Genomic DNA, 26,678 nt, shown 5'->3' on the forward strand with positions numbered 1-26,678 from the left:
AAATTAAAAATCAATAGAATACCAAATTATAAACTTTAAAACAACCATAGAATTGGTACAAGTTAAACATAGGAAACAGGTGAGAAAAATCTTAGGAAAGAAAACAATTAACTGAAGAATGGCAATACACATTTTATAGGAGAAGCAGAGAGAGAAGGGAGAAAATATAAGAGAGAAAAAACTATAGTTAAACTATTTTTTAAATAAAAATTGCATTTTTAAATACTGAAGAAACATGAGTTTTCAGTATGCTGAGTATGTTGAGTACAGCAGCAAGCATTATGAATTAATAAGTTATATTTAGAATGCCAATGACAAAGTGATGCTCTTAAAAACTCAGAAAGAAATAAAAAGCTCACCTTCAAAATAGTAAGGGTGTCCTTGGTGGTTCAGATAGTAAAGAATCTGCCTGAAATGCAAAAGACTCAGGTTCAATCCCTGGGTCCAAAAGGCACCCTGGAGAAGGGAATGGCAACCCACTCCAGTATTCTTGCCTGGAGAATTCCATGGACAGGGGAGCCTGGTGAGCTACAGTCCTTGGGGTCACAAAGAGTCGGACACGACTAAGCGACTTTCACAAGCTAGAGTCAAAATGTCAATGACAAAGTGATGCTCTTAAAAACTTCTCAGAAAGAAAAAAAGAAAAAACCCCCACCTTCAAAAGAGTAAAAAAGGGACTGACAACACTGACAATACTCATTCTTGAAGGCAAAGGAACATTATCTCAATTTCAGAAGGAGGGTAATTTTCAAGATAGAATTCCATATCAAACCAAATTATCACCCATAAGAAACACAATTTCAGACATAAAAGGCTTCAGAAAATGTATTCATTATGGAAAGTGGAGTATTGAAGTTTCCTACTATTATTGTATTGCCTTCTATTTCTCCTTTCAGTTCTGTCAATGTTTGCTTGATATATTGAGAAGCTCTGATCTTGGATGCATATATATTTAGAATTATCATATCTTTCTAGTAGAGTGATCCTTTCATCATTACATATTATCCTTTCTTGTCTCTTAATGGATAGAACATCAAAACATAAGATCAATAAAGAAACAGAAGACAACACTATAACTCAGTGGACCCAATAGACATACACAGAACAGTCCACTTTAACAGCAGAAGAATATATGCTTTTTTCAAATGCACAGAAAATTTTTCCAATATAGATCACATGTTAGGTCAAGAAACAAGTGTTAACAAATTTAAGGAAATTAAAATCACCCAAGCATTTCCTCTAAACACAATAGAATGAAAATGGAAATCAAAAAAGACAAACTGGAAAATTTACAAGTGTGGGAATTAAATAGCAAACTCTCAAAGAGCCAGAAGATCAAAGAATAAATTAAATAAACAATTAGAGTAAAATAAAAACTTAAGAAAATTGAAAGTGATAACACAATATACCAAAATTGACGATATGCAACAAAAGCAATACTCAAAGTTTCTTGTGATAAAAGCTTACACTAAAAAAGAAGAAATATATCCAACAAACAACCTGATTTCATACCTCAAGGCAATAGGAAAGGAAGACCAAACTAACATCAAAGAAGCAGAAGGAAGGAAATAACAAAGATTAGAGTATAAATAAAAGACAAAGAGAATAGAAAAGCAATAGAAAAAAATCAACAAAACTGACTTGGTTTTTTTTGAAAAAATAAACTGATTTTCAACCCCTTAAGTGGATTAAGTAAAACAGAGAGAAAACTCAAATAAAACTGGAAATGAAACAACTGATATTACAACTTATGCCAAAGAAAAGGAAGAGATCCATAAGAGACAACTATAAACAATTGTATACCAACAAATTGGACAACCCAAAAGAAATGAATAAATTCCTAGAAACATACAACCTACCAAGACTGAATCATGAAAATAAAAGTCTGAACAAATCTACAGACAATATAGAAGTTGAATCAGTCATCAAAATTTTCCAAACACAGATAAGCCCAGGACCAACTGGGTTTACTGGTGAATTCTAATGAACTTTTAAAGAAAAATTAACAACAAAACTTCTCAAACACTTCCAAAAAATTGAAAAGGAGGGAACACTTCCAAAATCCTTTCATGAGGCCATCATTACCCTAATACCAAAGCTAGAGAAAGACACCACAAGAAAAGAAAGCTCCAGGCCAGTTTCCATGATGAACAGAAGCAAAATCCTCAACAAAATACTGGCAAACTGAATCCAAGAACACATTAAAAGGATGATTAACTTAAAATTTATCCCTGTGATGCAAAGATAGCAAAACATATGCAAAGCAATGAACACAATACACTACATAAACAGAATCGAGGATAAAAACATCTCAATAGATGGAGAAAAGACATTTGATGAAATTCAACATACTTTCATGATAAAAACACTTGACAAATTTGTTGAAGAAAGCAAATATATCAACATAATAAACACCATACATGACAAGCCCAGAGCTAACATCTTACTTAACAGTGGAAAAAAATAAGAGCTTTCCCTCCAAGATCAGGAGAAATACCAGGAAGTACACCCTCATCATTTCTATTCACTATAATATGTGGAATTTAATGCAGAGCAATTAGGCAAAAAGAAGAAATAAAAATCATCCAAATCAGAAAGGAAGAAGTAAAACTATCCTTGTTTACACAGTGTGATGTTCTAGGTAGAAAGTCCCAAAGACTCCACACACACACACACACACAAAGACACCTATTAGACCTAATTAAAAATTCAGTTAAGTTTCACTATACAAAAATAACTTACAAAAATCAGTAGCCTTTCTACATACCTATAAAAATTATCTGAAAAGAAAATTAGGAAAACAATCCATTTACAACAGCATTAAAAAGAATTAAATAGAAATAAACTTAACTAGTAAAAATTATTTTTTTTAAATGATATAAAGTCTTGGAAAATGCTCTAAGGGAGCCACTGTCCCCACCCCAGCTCAGATCAATGGCTCAGAGGTTTTGCCCAGGAAGAGGCAAGCAATAACCTGAAGAACTCACAAAAAAAATTGACCTTACTGACAACAGAGACTGGAAAACTATGCAGAAATAGAATTAACTCTCACTCCTTTCCAAAGCATATCCTGTGCTAAATGAATAAACTTATTCTTATAGGCTGCATGTTATTGCCAGCCCACCATGAATGCCATTATGTTGAAACCCTAACATCCTTTGTAATGGTACTAGGAGGTCAGGTCTTTGGGAACAGGATTGGATGAGGTCATAGGGTGGGTCTCTAAGAATGAGATCATGGACCTTAAGAAAAAAAGACCAGAGAGTTCACTTGCTCTCTCTCCTCCCTGTGGGGACACAGCAAGAAAGCAAACCAGGAGGAACGCTCTCACCGGAAGCTGACCTTGTTAACACATTGATGTTGGACATCCAGCCTATAGGACTGTGAGAAATAAATGTCTGTTATTTAAGGCTTATGACTGCCTAAGCTATTATGCCTATGCATTAATAAATCAGAATAAAGTTTAAAATCTCAGATGAAAAGTTTAATAGCGTTAGAGAAATGTGGAAAATAAGAATCCATGATCATTCTGAAATAAACATTAATTTTGTTAAGTTCTTTTCTGCTCAAATATAGCAAAACAGAAATATAAAAGGGAGCCTCCCCGAAAAAGGCTAGGGTATTAAGAGATAATCTATCACAAAAAGCATGATGAGATATATCATACTGTTGTTCAATAGTTACATTAAACATGTAGATAGCACCTCTCTGTACTCTGTTAGGAAGGAGAGTGGGCTCAATGAAACAGGAAAGGACAGATTAGCTGTAATAGCAACAGGCTGCGGTGAAGAGAGAGATGATGGTCTTAGAAGAATAAAGGGAAAATATGCAGCAAAGGCTGAAATGGCACCAAAGATGAAAAGAGATTAATCCACATTGAAGATGCTCAAATCATTGACAGGAATATCAACATTCATAACTTTTTTAGACTAGATGAAGCAAAATGAAAAAATTTTAATAAAATAACAAAGAAAACTTTCTTGAATTGAAAAACAACCTGAATCTATAAAACAACACATCTGAAAAAACCGACCTCCTTGAACTCTGGAGTATCAGTGAATGGGAAAATTGCCCCCTTTTCAAAGCAGAATAAACTAGGAAATAACTATATGCATACACACAGATCATAAATTATTTTTCATTATGCAGATTATACTTTTGTAAAGATGTTTTAACAAAAGTGCTTTATAAAATCAATTGCTTCAATTGGGAAAGTTGAGGTTAATCCTATCAAATTTTAGACACACAAATTCATTTTGTAAAGCAGGAATTTCAGTTAAAAGCAATTTAAAGCTAAACTACCTTGTGTTTAGCCACTCAATCATGTCTGACTCTTTGTGACCCCATGGACTGTAGCTAGCCAGGCTCCTCTGTCCATGGGGATTCTCCAGGCAAGAATACTGGAGAGGGTTGCCATGCCCTCCTCCAGGGGATCTTCTCAATCCAGGGATTGAACCCAGGTCTCCCCAATTGCAGGTGGATTCTTTAGCATCCGGCCACCAGAGAAGCCCAAGAATACCGGAGTGGGTAGCCTATCCTTTCTCCAGGGGATCTAAATGACCTTACAATACCAAAAAACCCTGTCTTTATGTACATGTAGGTCTTGCTCACATTCAATGTCTTTTCTAGTCTTCTCACTGCCAGGTCACCAGTACAGTATGTTTTATATTTTCTTTCAAAATCTGTGCCAGTTGTTAGGATAAGTACAAATCCACTCAAACGTAGCAGCTGTGTTCCACGTACAGAAGCTTTTGTTTTGTGGTAATCGGGACTGGTTCCAGATGGCAGTATTAATTACTGATTTCAATTGCATTTTGACTAATAGCTGTTCACAGTATACAAGTCTCATTGCCTAATGAATCGACAGACAAATACATTCAGTCCATGCTGTGGAATTGTGCTCTCTAACTAAAGCTGTATTACAAAACCAAAAGAGAAACCCTCATTTTTCTCTGTTATTTTAAGACTTTGGATAGTTATTAATACCCTAGAGGGAAAAAAAGAAGTTTAGTCTGAGTTTTTTTGCACATTTTTAGATGATAGGATACCATGGAATAATATCTATAGAATCATGAGAAATAATTGTGACTACTGAAGTAAATAAGGAATTCATAGCTCATTGCATCAATTATAATAACAAAAATTATACCATGTAAAACCGTATAAAACTATAAACATTTTAATATCTTCATTTTAATTAACTTTTTATTGTATAAAATACTGTATAAAATACATTTTTAAGACTATAAAAAAACAATTCAAACTATATTAAACAATATAAACAAGACCAGGTTTCATTTGTATGCTATGTATAAACTTACTCTGGAAAACTTATCAGAAGTCATACTCCAGTAAGCAGAGGGATAAACAGGGAGCTTATTATTGTTGTCATTCTTATTGTTTGTTAATTTGTTGGCTGATTTTTAGTGGCACTATGAAACTAAGTTACTGATAGTGAAAAGTGTAAACAAATTCCACATATGTTTATTAATAATAGTTGTCAACATCTATTGAGTTTCTGCCCCGGAAAGGTCTAGTTTTAAGTGTTTAATGAAGATCAACTCACTTGCTCGTCAAACCAGTTCTTTATAACAACATAAATGTTTAAAAATAAAAAAATTAAGTATATAATGCCACTATGAATAATTTCTTAATTAAAATAATTGAGGAAAATTCAGATCAGTTCAAGTTCAGTCGCTCAGTCATGTCCGATTCTTTGCAACCCCATGGACTGCAACATGCCAGGCTTCAGTCCTGAGGAAAAGGCTTGAGGAAAATTACATTACATATTAGCAGGCAGTAGGCTGGGCTATATTCGGGGAAGGCAATGGCACCCCACTCCAGTACTCTTGCCTGGAAAATTCCATGGATGGAGGAGCCTGGTAGGCTGTGGTCCATGGGGTCGCTAAGAGTCGGACATGACTGAGCGACTTCACTTTCACTTTTCACTTCCATACATTGGAGAAGGAAATGGCAACCCACTCCAGTGTTCTTGCCTGGAGAATCCCAGGGATGGGGGAGCCTGGTGGGCTGACGGCTATAGGGTCGCACAGAGTCACACACGACTGAAATGACTTAGCAGCAGCAGCAGAAGGCTGGTTATAAGTGTTAGTATGAAAGCATCTCCACATTTGATAGGAATTTAATAGCTACAATTTTATTTCCTATATTGAACTTAGAGTAATATAAATATTAACATGTATTAATATTATAATACTATAATACTATATATTTATAGTATTTGAATTCCCAAGTACAACTCCTTGAAAATTACTGGAGAAAAAATACAAAGAAAAAGTATGTCAGACAAGAAAAGAAGATGTTAAAATGTAAAATATGAGGTAAGTTTATAAATTACAACCCAATATTTCTTGCACTACAATAGATGGTAATGGGTTTGACTCACTGAAGAATAATCTAAGATTATTTTTTAAAATCCCCAACTATGGAATATTGGTTTGTATTAGCAATGAACACATGGGAATCAAATTTAAAAGTACAACACTACTACATTCACTTAAAAAAATATGAAATATTTAAGTGTAAATCTAACAGAATATGTAAAGGATTAACATGAACAAAATGCAAAGTGCTAATGAAAGAAACTGAAGAACATCACAGAGAGGACCACTACGTTCATAGTTAGAAGACTCAGAACAGTAAAGACACCAGTCCTCTCCAAACTGAGGCACAGTTTCAAAGTAATCCTATTAAATTCCAACCACAATTACTGCAGACATAAAGCTTATTCTGAAGTTTGTATGAAAAGACAAAGGGATTAGAATAGACAAAACAATTTTGCAAAAGAATAACATAGGAGATTTCACACCACCCACTTTTAAGACTTCCTACCCAGATACAGTAATCAACATATTTTGGCATTATAGAAGAATTGCAGCATAAATCCACAAGAATATAGTGGAGAAATCAAAGATAGACAGTTATGGCTAACAGATTTTTTTAACCAATTGACTTTTGGCAAATGTGCAAAAACATTTCAATATAGAAAAATAACCTTTCTACAAATACTAAAAATTGGACATCTACAGGCATAAAATGAGCATGAACCCTATACCTTACACTTTGAAGAAAAAAAGAACTTAGGTCATAGATTTAAAATAAAACTTTAAAATTTGGGGAAGAAAACATAGGACAAAATCTTCAGCATTTAGAAACTAGTGAAGCCTTCTTAAACATGGCACCAATATCATCCATGAAAGGAAAAAAATCAATAAATCGTTTAAGATCCCAGTCCATGATATTTTATTCCAGTAGCTGAAGCTAAGACACAAAGATATCTACATTTAAGAATCACATAATTTTTCTCCTGAATTCTTTCTGAATGTGTACAATTATTACTCTTTAGGGTTTAAATTGATCACATTACTGCTTTCTTTCTATTAACACCATATATATGTTGTTTCCTTTTCTCACTTTCCTTGTAATTCTCCATTAATTATTAATTACTCACTATAATTTTATTTTTTCTTCATTGGCCTGTCTTTTTCACGTATTTTTTTAGTGGACATCTTGACAAGATATGCACTCTTGCCTTAGGAAAGCCTAATGAAAAATATAATTTTTAGTACAATCAGAAAAATATCTACAGGACATTCAACTCCAACTCCATTGACCCAACTTCTGAAATTCTGACTATGGTGGTCGTATATTTTACTTTACATGCATATATCCCATCAAATATTAATATTATTGTTTTAAGTGCACAATTGGCCAAAAGGGAAATCGAAATATTTCCTTTTCAAAGATTTTTTTAAGCTTTTCCATATGTTCATATATCCTCTACCTCCTCCAGGGAAAATTTTGGCTCTCTCTTAATAATGCACTTTTTAAATCTCTTTTTGAGTGGTTTTTCTGTTGACAAACTCTATCCACTTTCATTTGTTTGAAGATGCTGTAACTTAGACTTTATTTTTAAAATGCATTTCTACTTAGCAAATATTTTCAGTTAAAACAACTCTGTCTTGACTGGTTGATATTGTTGTACAGAAATATAATGTGCCTAGGTATGATTTTCTTTGTACTATTCTTTTCACTACTAAGAAAGCTATTTTACCCTGACAATTCTGAATCAGGCATCGGTGGAAAGTACAAAATTTTAATTTGCTGCATATTTACTTTGCAAAATACTCATTTGAAATATCAGTATTAAATCTTATATTGTTAAATTTAATTTACTTGGTTTTATAAACAGAAAGTTAATGTATCATATAATAATAAATTTAAAATAATTTTCATCCCAGAAATGCATTTTTATAATTTTTATTGTTATGTATTTTTAGGGGGTAGGACAATACTGGAAAAAGTACTGCATATCTTTGTCTTGTTCTATGTTCTTTCAGTTCATGATAGATTGCCAGAGAATTGTGTATTTTATTGCAATAACAACCTCTTAATACTATAAATGAACTCATCCCCAAATTTCTACTTTTTCTCTGAAATTAATTCCATTCACTTGTTGCTGTTATAATTTTCTTAAGTTCTTACACCAAATACTTTTCTTATTATTTTGAATATTTCTGGTCTTTGATTTCTAGATTATCTTTATTTTACATTTACTTCAAGATTTTTAAAGAGAAATTTATTAGAATATATTCAACATGTTTTTGGATTTATTTTTTCATTTTATTTTTCATATGTAGGGCTTTCCAGGTAGTGCAGTGCTAAAGAACCCACCTGCCAATGCTGGAGACATAAGAGATTTGGGTTCGATCTCTGGATCAGGAAGGTCCCCTAGAGAAGGAAATGGCAGCCCACTCTAGTATTCGTGCCTGGGAAATCCCATGGACATAAGAGCCTGGCAGGATACAGTCCATGGGGTCACAAAGAGTCAGACACAACTCAGCACACATGCATGCATGCATAAGTAGCTAATAATTATTATCAAAGTTACAAGTGAGTCTATTTTTTACTTTGATTAGTTATTTTATATTTTCTTTGCAGTCTAGTATAGAACATATTTCAAAAGTTAAAATTGCCTTTAACTATCATCTAATCTGGGCTTCCTTGATAGATCAGCTGGTAAAGAATCCACCTGCAATGCAGGAGACCTGGATTCTATCCTTGGGTTGGGAAGATCTCCTGGAGGAGGGCATGACAAACCACTCCAGTATTCTTGCCTGAAGAATACCATAGACAGAGGAGCCTGGTGGGCTGAGGTCCATAGGGTCCAAAGAGTCAGACGTGACACGGCACAACACCATCTAAAGTATTTTGACATAAATTCGACATTGTTGTTAATATTTATGTTTTAAAAAATATAACATCAATATAAGGAAAAAAGCACAGGGAAATACTACAAAAATATCTTGAGTTTACAATTTAGAAAATCAATTTTTGTCTATATATAATGATAACTGTACTTCAACCAGCCCAATATTTATTTTATTTTACCTTCTATTTGCACTGTCCAGTATTTTCAAATGAAACTAAAGTCAGTGAGATAGAAAGTAATTTTGTTTTTTAATTTTTTTCCCCGGGATTTAATGGTAATACATCCAGTACAGCATTTTCCAAACAGGATTCCTTAAATCACTAGTCCCTTGAGATGCTACTCGAGTAAACATTCCAGGACAACCCAGCTGGATGCTTTAGCAACATCCCACTTCTCTCTCCTCACTCTTCCCTTCTCTTTCATGGTATGTTTTATTTTCCCTAGGATGAAATGAATATGTGCCTAGGTTTCCATATCTCAAGTTTCATATCTGTAATTGTGATTCCTTTATCATTTACGTGGATGACTTATCCAACAGACTGGGTTTCCAGTTTCTTGATCAACTTGCCTCTGAGATTTTCCTTCACCCATTCAGTTAGCTGTTGCAAGTTCACAAGAGCAGCTCAGAGCTGGACATAATAAGGGCTGTAAGTGTTTGTGATGCAGGTAGAGGTGCTGAGTGGAGGAAATGGATTCCTTTCTTGGCTTGTTTTGTCCTCTGACTCCAGGCTTTGCCTCTGGTCTGTGGTTGTGGCTTAGCCAGGTTTCAAGACTGACCAGCTCTCTCCAGGCATCCCAGACAAGCTCTGCTTCTTCTCCCAAAATGCTCAACTCCCGACCACCCACCAATACACACGATGAAACAGAGTCTAGTAATGTCCTTACATTGACTCCTTTTTCCTTTAAGTGAATCATTTTCTGGGTTTTCTGAATTCAACATTAAGGCTGAAATGACAAGATGGAAGGAGCAGAAATCCTAATAATACAGTATATATTTCATTGGTTCTTTTTTTTTTTTTTTTTTTAATATTATTTTATTAGTTGGAGGCCAATCACTTTACAACATTTCAGTGGGTTTTGTCATACATTGACATGAATCAGCCATATAGTTACAAGTATTCCCCATCCCGTTCCCCCCTCCCACCTCCCTCCCCACCCGACTCCTCAGGGTCCTCCCAGTGCACCAGGCCCGAGCACCTGACTCATGTATCCCACCTGGGCTGGTGGTCCGTTTCACCATAGATAATATACATGCTGTTCTTTCAAAACATCCCACCCTCACGTTCTCCCCCAGAGTTCAAAAGTCTGTTCTGTACTTCTGTGTCTCTTTTTCTGTTTTGCATATAGGGTTATCGCCACCATCTATCTAAATTCCGTATATATGTGTTAGTATACTGTAATGTTCTTTATCTTTATAACGAATATTTTACAAGTAATTTTCTATGATTTAGAGTATTTTGTCTAAACTATTGCAGGCATGCTTTTAATGTTTTCTTTTTCCTTTCTGAGAAAGTTTTAATTTGGAATTAAAGAACTGGTATTAATCATACAAGTCTTCAAACTTTATAGTAAAATACAAATACAAAATGCAAAAACACTCTTGTTTTTTCATTTTTTCATTGTGGTTAAATACACATAACATAAAATTTATCATTTTAACCGTTTTCAGGTGTACAGTTTTGTGTAAATACAAACATTCTGTTGTCTCACTGAACTGTTTCATTCTTGGACTTGGCATTGAATATAAACAATCAAGTTGAAGAATATTAACTCTATCATTTAATAAACTGCTTTTAAAATAATTTGATAATAAATGTAACTGGCTAAATTTTTTTCACTAATGATGACAGTGACAACTCATCTTCACCAAATTACTCTTAATTTACCAAGACTACCTCAAAGGGGAAAAAAGATTTTAAAGTAAATGGAACATATAGCCATCATTACACTACCTTAATTTTAGTTTTTTATTTACAGAAAAGAATGTAAAAATGTTGAGAGTATTCTGTGTGAGATCATCTAATATCAGTCCTTCAACTTACAGGTAAGACCCTTATATATATATATATACATATATATATGTATATATATATATATATATATGTTCTCTTCTTTCACTATTTGTTTTTGTCTGGAATGAATTTTTTCATTTGGTTTTATTTTGGGTCAAATGTAACAGTAATATTCAGAAATCAATTTTATTTCAATAAGGAAAAACTGTGAAGAAGATAACTGTCATCTTCAGATTATTCATGAATCATAATTTAATCTCAGGCTCTATCACTGATTTAGACCTCTTTTTATCCCTATCACTTAGCAACTTCTTTGCTGTTCCTTCCCACCATGGCTTCAGGTTATTTCTACTTTGTAGTTTATGCATCCTATAAATGTTCTCTGGTACCCACACTGCCATTTTGTTTTTCCTTTTTTAAAGGGCAGATGTATTAATCACAACATCCCTCCTCAAACTCACAGGGACTTAAATATTTACATATCAACAACTCCTCCAGTCATGATTATGTATTATGTCTAAGAATTTATATATCTACTTAAACATTTGAGACAAAATAAATAATTAAAAATTTTTGAAATCTTACAGATTAGAAAGTATTTTTACTTGCACTAGTTTATGTAGTTTTCAATACAGTCCCTTAAACAATGTGCTACCAATAGTCCCCATTAGACAGAGAGAAAACGATGGCCTCTTCAGACAGAAAACGAAGGGCCTATGGATTAGTAAATTTGTTGAAGACATCTCGACTACAACACTGTAAAATAAAGGCTCAAACATTTTTCAGACAAGTGTTTCCTCTTTCCACTGTGAGATGTGTGGAGATCTCGTAAAAAACTGGAAATAGAACTACCATATGACCCAGCAATCCCACTTCTGGGCATACACACTGAGGAATCCAGATCTGAAAGAGACACGTGCACCCCAATGTTCATCGCAGCACTGTTTATAATAGCCAGGACATGGAAGCAACCTAGATGCCCATCAGCAGATGAATGGATAAGGAAGCTGTGGTACATATACACCACGGAATATTACTCAGCCATTAAAAAGAATTCCTTTGAATCAGTTCTAATGAGGTGGATGAAACTGGAGCCCATTATACAGAGTGAAGTAAGCCAGAAAGATAAAGACCATTACAGTATACTAACACATATATACGGAATTTAGAAAGATGGTAACGATGGCCCTATATGCAGGGCAGAAAAAGAGACGCAGAAGTACAGAACAGACTTTTTTTTTTTTTTAATTTTATTTTATTAGTTCGAGGCCAATTACTTCACAACATTTCAGTGGGTTTTGTCATACATTGACACGAATCAGCCATAGAGTTACACGTATTCCCCATCCCGATCCCCCCTCCCATCTCCCTCTCCACCCGACTCCTCTGTGTCCTCCCAGTGCACCAGGCCCGAGCACTCGTCTCATGCATCCCACCTGGGCTAGTGATCTGTTTCACCATAGATAATATACATGCTGTTCTTTTGAAACATCCCACCCTCACCTTCTCCCATAGAGTTCAAAAGTCTGTTCTGTACTTCTGTGTCTCTTTTTCTGTTTTGCATATAGGGTTATCAACCCCCATTATACAGAGTGAAGTAAGCCAGAAAGATAAAGAACATTACAGCATACTAACACATATATATGGAATTTAGAAAGATGGTAATGATAACCCTATATGCAGAACAGACTTTTGAACCCTGTGGGAGAAGGTGATGGTGGGATGTTTTGAAAGAACAGCATGTACATTATCTGTGGTGAAACAGACCACCAGCCCAGGTGGGATGCATGAGTCAAGTGCTCGGGCCTGGTGGGCTGGGAAGACCCAGAGGAATCGGGTGGAGAGGGAGGTGGGATGGGGGACCGGGATGGGGAATACATGTAACTCTATGGCTGATTCATATCAATGTATGACAAAACCCACTGAAAAATAAAAAAATAAAAACAAACAAACAAACAAACAAAAAAAGAAATTAAGGGCCAAATACAACTGAGTGAGAAAAGTCAGTCAAATTTTTCATCTCTATAATATAGTTGCCATCAGCATCATCTTGACTGCTGGTGCTGGCTGACAGGTGGTGGGTATGTACCTGTGCCAGGCTCTGTGCCATGGAGTCTGCAAGCGTTCCCGGTGCAATGGGTACAACCACACTTTAAGATAATGAGTGAGGATCAGAGAAGGAAAGGAGATAGTGGAAGAATGAAAGTGAAAATCGTTCAGTTGTGTCTGACTCTTTGCAACCATGGTTCATGCAATGTCTTTTGAACTCTATACAATCCATGGAGTTCTCCAGGCCAGAATACTGGGGTGGGCAGCCTTTCCCTTCTCCAGGGGATCTTCCCAACCCAGGTCTCCTGCATTGCAGGTGTATTTTTTTACCAGATGAGCCGCAAGGGAAGCCCCAAGAATACACAGGCAGTAAACAAAAGAGTAGGGACTTGAGTAAGGGTATTTGCTGCCTTAATTCTTGTTCCTGATCTATATGTTTAAATGCTACAGAGTCATAAATCAATAGTGATTACAAAATTAAAATAATAGTGTAACAATTTAATAACTTCACCCAATCATAAGTTCCAATCAATAGACTATCTGTTTAGTTTTTGTTGTTTCTGTTCAGCAGCTAAGTCGTATCCAACTCTTTGTGACCCAAAGGACTGCAGCACACCAGGCTCTTCTGTCCTCCATCTTCTGGAGTTTGCTCAAATTCAAGTCCATTGAGTCAGTGATACTATCTAACCATATCATCCTCTGCTGCCCCCTATCTCCTTTTGCCTTCAATCTTTCCCAGCATCAAGATCTTTCCCAATGAGTATCTGTTTATAGAGATAAAGAGAGTGAAACCAAAGGTGATGGGGTCGAGAAGGGGAGAGAAAATTCAGATGGATTACCAAATAAATGAATGTATACAAGTCATAAATTGCTTAGGATATTTTAACAAATTCCATTATTTTAATTTTCCAAAGTGTTGTAATTATGCATGTATTTGTGTGTGCTTCCTAATTTTACAAGTGGGCTATTATACATCACTCTTGATAGCATTCCTATTCCTTGGGTAGATATTTTACCTGCCTCATATTTGAGAATACTGAAACACTAAATGAATTGCCGCGTCACTCCCTCTACACCACAGAAAAGAGATATTTCTTACTAAAATAAAGATATGGGGAACGAGCATGTCAGACAACCAGCAGAGTATAAGTGTTCCTGAAGTTATGGAAAATCTGAAACACAGACATTTTGTTTTCCAACATACTGAAATGGGCGCACATGACCTAGTACACACACTGAGGTTATGCAGAAATACATTTTAGGATAGAATAAGGGGAGTAAGAGTACACTGTATGGTAACTCTATTTTCTGAAAAGACTTAAACTCTGAAAGAACCCCAGACACTTCTAAAGGTGGAACGTGGTTTTAATCTAAATTCTTCTGTGCCCATAGCAATGTTGTTCCATAATTTAATATTTTTTGCTCTCTTTACAGAGAAAATTAGAAATAAAGCCCTCATATATTACTTCATCAAAATTAATTACAAGAGAACATGTTGTGACTCTAGATGACCATAATTTTCATTATGATTTCACCATGTTGCTCAATTCTCCACTGGGAAATAGTCCTTGTACTGTAGGCAAACCTTCAAGTTCCAAAAATGAGGATGGTAATAGCAGAGTTCTGTGCATGTATGTTGGTATATTGAATAAAGATTTCAGACAAGACCAAGGAATTAATTATTATTCATGTTCAAACATATTTCTGAGTTCCACCATTAGCCTGCAATGATTTATTTATTGAGAGCAGACACACATGTATGTACATTCATAGCTATACCCATATCCATATAATCTGAAATACTTAGAACAAAAACATGATGTACATGGCTATGTAATTTAAATGTTCTGGTTGTGGCATCAGTAGAGGCCTGGGAGAATCTTCTGCAGCTAAATACTGGACAGAAGGCTTCTGAGAAATCCAGGGCTTGCTGTCAGAAAGCAATTAAGCTGAAGAAATTACATTAGCGGAGAGCAGATGCCATACTCAACGCAGTCCCCTATTTTTCATGCAGTTGGGGCTCTCTGGTCCTTTATTTCCCAATAAACAAAAGACTGACAAACACCTGTCCCTTCTACAATCAGGTGAAGTTGTTTATTTGAAGAGTAAGTAGAACACCACAGACAATGTCACCCAGCTCTTTCCTAGTCTAAGTTTGCTCCTGATTAAGGAAGAGAAAATCAAGGAACTTGGAATGCTTATCTCTTTTGAGACTGAGCTTCACTGACATCCTCAAACAATTTTTACATGTTCTCTTTTATTCTAAAATCATTCCAGAGTGGCACATGCTTTGGCAACTAACACTGTTCAATGGTGACAACCAAATTTTCTAGCCCACTTGTGCTTCTTGTCAATGAAACAAGCTGTGTTTTCTTTCCACTTTGAAGAAATCATAACAAGAGCAAAACACTGAACAGAACCAGACAGAATTATGCTTTTAGTTATGACAGAAATCATATTTTTCTAAAGCAAAAAAATGGCTGACATAATTTTCTTATATAATAAATCTATGAAAGTCAAATTGGAAGTACATTTTCTTAAATTTTGAATTTTACCATCATCAGGGTTCTGAATTTTTTATTTTTTTTACCAAGCCATATTTTTACTTTTCAGATTTGTCATTCTTGCATCTTCTCTACAGAAATGTGTAGATGACTTTATCTCCTCTTTGACACTTTAAAAATGCCTTTCTGTTTTTCAATTTAAGGATTCATTTCACCATATGGTCTGTTTAGCCTGATAAACCCTCCTGCACATTATGAGGTGAGCATGGCCGCGCAACACCATTCATGCTGCTGTAGTGAAGGTTATGTGAGTGTTTTTATGTGTGCTGACCCCTCCTCCAATCCCAAGAATTTATCACTTGAGCCGTCAATTTGTTTCAAACCTGCAACCTGGCACAGATGAACTCTGCCATTATGCCTGTTGCCCAAGAGATTATTTTAGGTCACAAATGTGATGGTTTTATTCAAATTCACTCTCAGGGGAAGTTGAAATAAAGCAAACATCAGTGTTACTTATTCATGGTGTCACAAGTAAAAGCAGTGATATTCCCTCTAATTAAAATGGGATTAAGCATAAAATATTTCCTAGAGCCCCACTGGTTGTGTATAAATTCAATGCAACAACACACACACACACAAACACAGAGCAGACTCTGAAGTCAGTGGCTGGGTGGAGACATCGCTGCCTACAAAGAAAATACCTCATTTTTGTGTGTATTTAATTTCCAGCAAAGTTTTTCTGCTATTGCATTGCTAGATTTGCACCTCTTGTCAGATTTTGTTTTTACTCATGTTCATGTGACTTAAGTCATAAACACACACCATCTAAAAATGTTGTAAAATGCGGTACACTGTGAGAAGGAAAGCAATAAAATGCTTTTGAAAATATTCTGCTAACCACCTCACTCTCAATATCCTGGTCCCCTTTTAAGGTATTTCTTCTCTTCTCTTTAACACAGACACACATTCCCTCCAACCTCTGCCAAACAGTATAATCTGCCACCTGGAAAAGTTTCACTGTCCTGTTTACTTGTTCTCCGTGGTTTTTAGAGCCCAGCACTTTATGAAGATGGATCACCCATGAATTATAATCACTCACGTGTTCTCTAGTCTATTGACCATTATTTCACACTAGTATATGCCAGACCCTCTTCTAGGTGATCCCTCAACAATCATATGTTCTGGTGTTGAGGAAAGGAGGAGAAAATGCAAAAGTAATAGCTTATCTGAAATATTTTCTGTTTTTACTTCATTAAACACAGTGACAAATAAAACATAAATTAGTATTTCCCCATCTGAAATAAAAATTTGAAAGACATAAGCAAAAGCTGTGTTCCAATTTGAGAAGCAGCATTATTCTATCCATGTTACAACTATGTCCATTTTTATAATTTCTCATTGGTTGATTTCTTTTTGTTTGCAGCACCTTCTGCATGAGATTGAATTAAATCAACAGATTGCATAAGATTTAACTCAGAAACTCAAAATATGCATTCAAGGAAGCAAGGCATACTTTGTTGAATATTTAGAATATATAAAACTGCACTTCAATATAAAGCAAACAGATCCTGAGAATTTTAAAATTACTATTTCCAGTTTTGACTACTTCCAAGTGTCCCACAGGAACATGGTAGATAGCTTTGTGTAAATTAAAATGAATATAATCTTTTATGATTAGCTAGCCACTCTGACCCTGGTGGCTCAGATGGTAAAGAAAACACCTGTAATGCAGGAGACCCGGGTTCAATCCCTGGGTTAGGAAGATCCCCTGGAGAAGGGAATGGCTACCCATACCAGTATTCTTGCCTGGAGAATTCCATGGCCAGAGTAGCCTGGCAGGCTACAGTTCATGGCATTGCAAAGAGTCAGACACAATTGAATGATGAACACTACTACAACTAACCACTCCGACCATCTAGTTTTTGCTTTCTAGCCTCTCCTCTGCTGATCATTCACAGGCACCCATATACAATTTGTCTGTGAGTGAGCGACAAAAATGGCACAAAGAATCCAATTGCTAGAGATGGGGACAAAGACAATATCACAGATTTTAGGCAACTGATGGTCCTTCCCCAGTACACAGGGAATTTCAAAGAAATTATGGAATAAAATTTGAAATAACTCATCACTGAACAGGAATTATTCAAAGTTAGAAAAGCAGTTAAGTTAAGCGTGGGTTGAGGACACAGAGAGAAGCTCCGAACAGATGGAAATGTGCTCAGGGCAAGCAGGTTACACTCGGGACTTTCCCGAAATAGTTTTAAAAAGAGGAACAGGTTGGTTGTTTGGAAATGTTAAGGAACAATTTTCTTTGCATAATAAATGTGCCAAACCATATAGTAAAAAATAATAAAAGCAGTAACAATGATAACAGTAATAGCAGAAATTATACTGAGAGCAGCACCTTGCATACAGCACTTACTCTGTGCCAGTCGCCACTTTGAGCACCTTGCAGAGATGAATTCATAAAATCATTCATGATTAAGAAAAGACTTGTTATTGTTATTTGAGCTCTGAACATCCAGGAAGGTTTCTATTTAATATAAGCTACTATCATCAAAAGTGGAAGAAAGGCCGTGACAAACCTAGACAGTATATTAAAAAGCAGAGACATTATTTTGCCAACAAAGGTCCATCTAGTCAAAACTATGGTTTTTCCAGTAGTCATGTATGGATGTGAGAGTTGGACTATAAAGAAAGCAGAGTGCCGAGGAACTGATGATTTTGAACTGTGGTTGGAGAAGACTGTTGAGAGTCCCCTTGGACTGCATGGAGATCAAACCAGTGAATAAAGGAAACCAACCCTGAATATTCATTAGAAGACTGATACTGAAGCTGAAGTTCCAATACTTTGGCCACCTAATGAGAAGAACTGACTCATTTGAAAAGACCCTGATGCTGGGAAAGACTGAAGGCAGGAGGAGAAGGGCACAACAGAGGACAAAATGGCTGGATGGCACCACCAACTCAATGGACAAGAGTTTGAGCAGACTTTGGGAGATAATGAAGCATAGGGAAGCCTGGCGTAGTGTAGTCCATGGGGCTGCAGAGAAGCAGATACAACTGAGCAATTGAACAACAATAACATTTTAATATACTAGTTATGAACATTTGTTGCAAAAAAATGCCAGATAAGCAAAGAAAAAAGTCACCTCTAATCAGGACATCTGGAGATAAAATCTGTTAACATTTTTAGGTGTGAATACGTGTTTATGTGTGTGAAAAGTTTTTATTACCAGTAAATATGTTTCCTAAATCTTATTTCAATAGATATTTAATGTTCCATCATACATCATACAAAATAATTCCTTTACTGAGTTATTTAATCCTACTTGGAGCATTTGAGTTGTATGTAATTATACAACTTTAAATAATGCCATAATGAATACTCTCATAGAAAAATACAAATGAAATCAAAATTATTTTGCCAAGTTCCAGGAAAATAAGCCGATTTGGAATTTAACTGAAACAACATGCAAACTCTAGTGTAAGACTGGAAAGACCTGCTCCAGTAGGACTACTGAATTTTCCTTTCCCTTTATTTTTATCAGAGATTTTTTTTACTGTACAATTCTCCCATCCTTCACTTCAGCACGTTTCTTTTCTTTTACTAGAATTTAGGTAATTTATTTTTTTTCATTTTATTAGCAAACATCATCAATGCAACAAATTGTAAACACTGCCCTCTCTCTTTCTTCTCATCCACTTTCCTCAAGAATTTGCCTCCCAAGCTCAGCTAGTGAGCTCGGCAACAATTACAAACTATATCATTTACATATTTTCTAAAATTAAATGGTATTATGTAGTAGATATACTCAGCAATTGTACTGAAAGTGAAGCTAACAAATGTCTTTTGTTTTTAATCTTTTATGAGAGTATAGCTGATTTACAATGTAGTGTTAGTTTCAGGTATACAGCAAAGTGAATCAGTTATTTAGATACATATATCCAACTCTATTTTTAAGATTCTTTTCTCATTTAGGCCATTATTGAGCATTGAGTAGAGTTACCTCTGTTGTATTTGAGTCCCTTTCTTTCTATGCACATCTCTAGTTATATCAATACTACAGTTGTCATAATGAAGAATTAAGAATAAATGTCAAGTATATAGTCCCTTGCCCTTGGTCTTTCTGTTTCAAAATTTTGTAGTTTTTCTTGGCACTGATTTTTAACTTGTTAAATTAAACACGTGTGCTCACACATCTTACAAGCACATTGGGATTCTGATTGAGATTTTACTGAATCTATAGATAAGTGGATAAAGTTGAATATTTTTACAAATTTGAGCTTTCCAAACTATGAGCATCATGTATCTTTCCATTTATTTAACCTGGCTTTGTTTTCTCTCCTCCTTTCAAATGACTGTTCATCTGATTGTCTCAACCCACAGAGTGAGTGACCCCCCTTTGTGCCATGCTGTGATTTCAAGGGGTAGTCAGATCTACAGGATTTCGCTCCTTCTTTCTTTCCTTCTTCAGTCAGCTACTCAACATAAACTGGTCCTGTTAGCAACAATTGCATGAACTAAGTCTTGTGTTTATTGTTGCTTCAAAATATCACTGGGGATTTTACAAATACAGAAGAATTCAATAGCTTTTCACACAAAGGAAACAACCAGTTAAAATAAAGCACATCAGACAACTCATTTACAAAAGAAATAAAATGAATGTGCTAGCTAGGAATAACTTCGGTAAGCTACGGCAAGAACCATGCAAAAATACTACAAGACGTGACTTAATTGAAATTTATAAAATAATACACAAATTAAGTATATCAATGTTTAAATTCAGAAAGATCAACTATTTTAAAGAGGACCTTTCCTCTCAAATTTTATATATATATATATATATATATATATATATTTGAAAAAGAAAACCTTATTCTGACAAATAGAAGAACAAAATAAAAGTAAGAAAAAATGTTAAAATTCTAAAATATTATATTGTGAAAGCAAACACAGCAGAGAAAGAAGTGGAAAAATATGTAACAAAATCTTTTCAATTTTGTGTTACAAGAGTGAAAGTCAGTCAGTCATGTCCAACTCTTTGTGACCCTGTGACTATAGCCCGTTAGGCTCCTCTGTCCATGGGATTCTCCAGGCAAGAATACTGGAGTGGGTAGCCATTCCCTTCCCCAGGGGATCTTCCCAACAAGGAGATAGAACCCGGGTTTCCTGCATTGCAGGCCGACTCTTTACTGTATGAGCCACCAAGGAAGCCCCGTTTATATACAGACCTGACTTTAAATATGAACTCCATTTCAGACGCAAACTGCAGCAGCACAAACCAGTGCAGGGCTTGAATTATTTAATAAACATGGCTAGAATCTGACTTTATGAAAAAATAGGTACTCACACCATTCACAATCTAACTCTAGATAGACTAAAGAGATAAAGGGAAATCAAACCATAAGAGAGAAAGATATGTTGCTTAATGTTTATCTGATTTCTTCCTGGGAGAGCCCGTTAAGCATGATGTAGGAAATCTGACCCAGGGCAGGTTCCAGGGGAGGTTGTCCCGGCCTATCCGGAAGAGCAGAGCCTGGGCCTGGGCTGGGGGACGGGGAGGGCAGACACCTGCGGCACGAGGACTGGCTCTCCCCCTGGAATTGTTGGGGGTGTGTGCAGCACCTCTGCAAAGTTCTAATTGCTGAACAAAGAAATGCATGATATAACTTCCCACAGGCATCTCTTTTAAGTGGCAGATTAGCAAAGATTGGTTTTTAAAAATGTATGATGCAAATGATGTGAAGAGGAATTGAGTAGAATTGATGGCAAAGGAATTCTGATCAATTTGATAAACTTAATCTGGGAAAGCAACACATTCAAATCACAGTTTGTCTCTATATATGATTTAGGGTCATTCTCTTGCACCCAACAAATTATCAGCTAAAACATATGTATCTTGAGACAGGCCATTTCTTTTGTCTAAGTCTGCAGAAGCTTTACAATAGAATCCCTTATTATTTCTGAAAGTGAAAGATTAGTGGTCAGATATGTAGCAGCTGTTTTTTCCACCAATATTGCCAAGGTAACTTTCCACCATGAGAAATTTGAGGAAAACATTTTATTTATTACTGTCCCTAATAAAGACACACCAAAGTAAAGGTATTTAGGTATCTTTTTTTTTTTCTTTTGGAGGAGGAGGTAACAAAGCATAAGCTAATTTTCAAAAGCGATGTGCCCCACACTGGATGTATATACAGAAACACAAAGTCAGAAACAATCCCACAGACTTTAAACCATGGACCTTGAACTTGATTTCTGGTGGAAGAGCCCAAAGACTAGTCTTGTCATGTGAGGACCAAGAGTAAGATCTAGACAGTGTGGTCACATACTTAGTTCAAACCTCATGACCCTCAAAGACACCTAGAATCCCTTTTTAATGAGATATTTTATATGCCTTCATTTGCAAAGGTGGGATAGAAGTCACTTTCAGCCTAGGGAAATCAGGCATTTAATGCTAACAGTAAGGGGTAATCCAAGTGTCATCTCCACCGTTGATCTCACTGGAATTGCTTTTATTTCAGAAGTGAAGCAGGGACTAAGAGTTAACCACCCCACGTTTCCCTCATGTTTTTAAATTGAGGTATAAGTGATAACTAAAAGTTGTATATTTTAATGCATAATATTTGATGAGTTGAAACACAGACACACACACACACATATTATGAAACAATCACAACAGTACACTAACAAGTCCATCGTTTCAGTTATTTTTAGGGGGAGGTGAGAACACTCAACACCAACCCTATCAGCCAACACCTAGGATGATAACAGCCCCTCCCAGACACAGGAGGAAGACCAGGGTTATTGTTCCTGGTGCAAGAAGCCCCTGGACCAGGTCTTGCAAGTGAGTGCAGGTCCCTGCAGATCCACAGCCCCAGCCCTGGCCTGTCCCTGCCTCTCACCCACATCACCCCATCACATGCCCTCAAAGGCAGAGCCTGTACTCACCCATTCAATCCTGACCCCCTGCTTTCTGGCCACTGGCCTCTGCCCAGTGAGCCCTGACCCCAGCCCACACCACAGCAGCCTTCATCTTTCACTTCCTTTGAATCTGATCCAAGACCCTGGTGGCTTCTCCCGCTTCACCTCCATAAATGTCCCTGTCCACTGCTCCAACTCAGACTGCTCTCATGCATTCTTTATTGATCGAGTGGTCTTACATCATTCCTGAATTATTCCAGACAAATTATTGTATTTGTCTAGCCTTCGAGAAGGAGGTCATGTTACATGTTTAACTGAATTCTCTTCTGCATGTAACAGAGGTTAAGCAAAAGTTTGTAGGCAAGTATTCAGAATGGACATCATTTGTCTTGCATGACTGTTACCTACAAGTCTTCCCCTTCCTCCCCTACTCCCTGGGTGCAGCATCCTCTGGGTTCTCCCCCAGCTCAGCCACATAAAGTTCATTTCTGTGAGTCAAATGGTCTTGGTTTTCCAGCTTCTGAGTCAAAACTGCCTCTTTTCTAATTCCCAGTGAAACCTCCTTGCAAATCATTTAATTCCAATTTTTCCTTTCCTTTCCCCCAGTTTCATGGGTCTTCACCATTTGCAAGCATCCACACCATGACAAGGAAAGGATGCACAACATGAACCAGGTAACCTTTCCTAGTTCTGTACCCTTGGCTCCCCAAAGTCTGTCAAAGTCCAACCCATTTCTGAATTCTACTTGAACAAGCACTTGGGTGCTCCACTTAAGTTCCAAGACAATCCACCCCCACTCTAACTGCTAAAAGATGTTAGTGGTATGAATCTAGTAACAGTGAAACAGGTGCTTTTGTGAGGAATGCTGATGGGTTTCGAGTAAGATTAAATAAGAATATAAACCTAATGGAAATCTTTGAAGAACTTAGCATACTGTAGACAGTGAATATCTCTTTTCACTCTGTAATAATAATTATAATAATTCTGCATGCATTCTGAAAATACACACAAATATTTAGCCTATGCATTTACCTAAGTAACAAATGATTTAAATGCACAGCTTTTACATATATAAATTATGCAAATACTCACCACACATCTGCAGGAAACATTTTTCTGAGATTTTTCTCCAAAAAATAGAATGATATCCTAAGCAAATTAACATAAGCCAAAGCAAGTCTTATGATTGATATGTATTAATTTCAAGCTTTAATTTCCCTTCCTTTATGCAGCAGTGGACTCTTGAATCTATAAATAAAATGCTTATGATGATTTATCTTATTTTGACTTTCAAATATCGTTGAATGGCAGATAAGGCCAAAATTTTTAATCATGAGAGTTAAGACTCACCAAAGGCACTATCTTATTTGTCTAAAGTAACATAACTGTACAATGAAAATAAATGACTTAAGATCTACTCAATTTAGAATTTATATGAAATAATAGGTGTTACAGGAATTTTTATGCATTAGTTAATCTGCAATTGCTTTTGGTCTTTGCCATTAATAATAATTAGTATGACTCAGATCACACCCCCAAAGATACTGTGGTAAAGGATAGTATATTATATTGAATCTGTTCATTCCAGATCCTAATGTCTTCTCCAAGATATCAAATTAGTGTTACATAATCTAGGTATGAACATATACTCTATAAGATAACTACTTTCTCTTATAAGGACATTTTCTCCATTTTCCATTTTTGATATTTTCTAAATATTTTACAACTTACAAAATTATTTAAGCTGCCCAATTTTTAAAATTTCTCTAAAGGAATACAGTGTAAAGATAGCTGAATTCTCATTTCATAGACCCAAGAAGCCACCTATGTGGATTCTTCCTATTATATCCTATGTGCCTTTCTTAAAACTTAGGTAAAATGAACAAATAAACTGTAAGATATGTACAGAGTACACTGTGATGATTTGCTATGCCTACACATTGTGAAGAATTCCACTAAGTTAATGAATACATCCATCACTTCACACATCTATAAGAAACTTTAATTTCTATTTCTTAGAAAATTTCAGTTCTACATTATCAACTGTAGTTCAGCATTATCAACTATAGGCAGATTTATTCATCATGTTTTTCATTAGATCCTCAGATCGTAATCAGCTTATAATTGAAATTGTGTATCCTTTTACAAGTCTTTCCCTATTTGCCCCACACCTCTAGCCTCTAGCAGCCACTTTTCTACTCTTTGTTTTCTTCAATAATGCTTTTTGTTTTTAGACTTCACATATGTGATACTTTGCAGTATTTACCCTTCTTTGCCTGGCTTACTTCAGTGAGCATAATGCCCTCCAGGTCCATCCTGCTGTCGTAAACATCAGGACTTCCTTCTTTTCATAGCCAACTATTATTCCATTGTACATATATTACAAATTTTCTCTATCAGTTTGTTTATTGATGGACACTTAGGTTGCTCCCATACCTTGAATAAGGTGAATAATGCTGCATGAACACGGGGTGCACATATCTCTTCAAGTTCCTTGAATATTTGGATTATCAGTCCACATCCAACATATGGTTTATGATTATTTTCTTCCATTTGGAGGATGCTTTTTCATTTTTGTTGATGGTTGCCTTGTAGGAATTTTAAGTCTTACATTCAGGTCTTTAATCCATTTCAAGTTGACTTTTTATATGATGTAAGATAAGGGTCTAGTTTTCCCAGTACCATTTATTGAAGACACTGTTCCCCACTGAGCAATTTGGTTCATCATGAAATAACTAACCACATATGCATGGGTTTATTTCTCGGCTCTCTGTTCTGCTCCATTGATCTGCACATCTGTTTTTAAGCCAACACCATGCTGGTTTGATTACTATAACTTATATACAGCTTTGAATCAGGAAATATGATGCCTCAAGCTTTGTCCCTCTTTCTCAAGATTGCTTTGGCTATTTAGAGCTTTTCATGTGGTGCTAGTGGTAAAGAACTCACCTAACAATGCAGGTAAAACTTCCCTGGTGGATCAGATGGTAGAGAATCTGCCTGTAATGTGGGAGACCAGAGTTTGATCCCTGGTTCAGGAAGATGCCCTGGAGAAGGAACTGGCAATTGACTCCAGTACTCTTGCCTGGAGAATCCCATGGACAGAGGAGTCTAGTGGGCTGAAGTCCATGCGATTGCAAAGAGTTGAACACAACTGAGCACCTAACACACACACACACACACACACACACACACACACACACCAATGCAGGAGACACAGATTCAATCCCTGGGTCAGGAAGATACACTGGAGAGGGCATGGCAATCCACTCTAGTATTCTTGCCTGCAGAATTCTATGGACAGAGGAACCTGGCAGGTTACAGTTCATAGGGTTGTAAAGAGTCAGACACGACTAGAGCAACTTAGCACATGGCTACTTAAAAATTTTTAGTATTGTTTTTCTATTTCTGTTAAAAAAAAGCCATTTAAAATTTTTATAGAGACTATATAGAATCTTTAAAGTGCTTTGGGTAGATGGACATTTTAACAAAATTAATTCTAATACATGAACACGATGTGTCTTTCCACTTATTGTATATTCTTCAATTTCTCTCATCAACATCTTCTAGTTTTCAATTTACAGATCCATCATTTTTTGGTTAAATTTCATGGGTTTCCAGAAGGTCTGATCGTCAGGCACTCTGGCTTCTCACATCAACACATCTTAAGATTCTACGAGGCGATTAGCCTCCAGAAAGGCTCGAACCTCAAAAGCTGGCCCCAGTCCTCAAAAACCTCAGTCCTCTTGGTTAGTCTGTGCCCTACAAGTCCATCTTGGTAGATCACAACAACCTGGAAGAACAATGCAAGAAGAACCACCCCCCTGTCACAATGTCCTAAAGGTATTTTCCTAACTCTTTGCCTTGTAAGACTAGGGGGTTTTTTGCTTTTTTGTTTTGTTTTGTTTTTAATCAGAGCACTGGACAGATGGTTCTTGTATCTCACCTGGGTC

This window comes from Muntiacus reevesi, chromosome 2, assembly GCF_963930625.1.
Source record: "Muntiacus reevesi chromosome 2, mMunRee1.1, whole genome shotgun sequence".
Classification (NCBI taxonomy): Eukaryota; Metazoa; Chordata; class Mammalia; order Artiodactyla; family Cervidae; genus Muntiacus; species Muntiacus reevesi.